Consider the following 778-nt stretch of genomic DNA (forward strand, 5'->3'; position numbering starts at 1 on the left):
CCTTTCTTTCTTTCTTCCCTTCCCTTCCCTTCTTTTCCCTTCCCTTCCTTCCTTCCTTTTTTTTTTAGAACATCTTAAATTTTTAATCCTTTCTTGACAGGTTACCTAAGACCAGTTTTGATTAAGAAAACTATAGTAAGTTAGTAACTGCCACAAGCAAACGCCAGGTGGTGGCCTGTGTCAATTTTCCACAGAGTCCTGCTTTGCGGGGTTTGTGAATGCACTCCTCAGAGTCTCTGCTCACACTCGCTGGAATGAATTGTGGCAGATTTTAGTTCATAGGTTGCTTTCCCGCATATTTCTTTGTAAACTCTTCAGCATTCTTACAGAATTTTTTAATGGACCTTAGGAGTATTCTTTATCGAGGTTAGCCTGAAGGGGGTGCTCAGTCTGGGGATCATTCACCAGTGCTATGAGAGACTGGATTACTTGGTCGTTTTTGCTGACTTCCAGCTTTCAGCACTAATTACCGGCAGGCAGACCTGTCCCTTTTCATCAATGTTGGGGTGATAGATCTTTGTTTGAAATGTGATCTTCAGTGGTTTGAATGGGTATTCTGCTGAAAAGTTCATTTCGATTCTGAAGGCCCCCTTATCATATGGAGGGTTGTCAGGAACAATAAGTCCTTGCCAAATCAATAAATTAGCTTCATCAACCCAGCAGTGCACGAGGGTTCCTTTTTCTCCATAACCTCACCAGCAGTACTTGTCGTTTGTTGAGCTCCTTTATCACCTCCTGCTGGCCATTATCTTGTATCTGGTCACTTTCTTTTTTTATA

General features: G+C 42.0%; 1 pseudogene; it reads right to left on the reverse strand.

Annotated features, from left to right (window-relative positions):
• Positions 1-271: 271 nt before the first annotated feature.
• On the reverse strand, positions 272-691 carry LOC102761449 (annotated as a pseudogene).
• Between the last annotated feature and the right edge of the window lie 87 nt (positions 692-778).

The sequence above is a fragment of the Myotis davidii genome, unplaced genomic scaffold, assembly GCF_000327345.1.
Source record: "Myotis davidii unplaced genomic scaffold, ASM32734v1 scaffold9628, whole genome shotgun sequence".
NCBI classification, from domain to species: Eukaryota; Metazoa; Chordata; class Mammalia; order Chiroptera; family Vespertilionidae; genus Myotis; species Myotis davidii.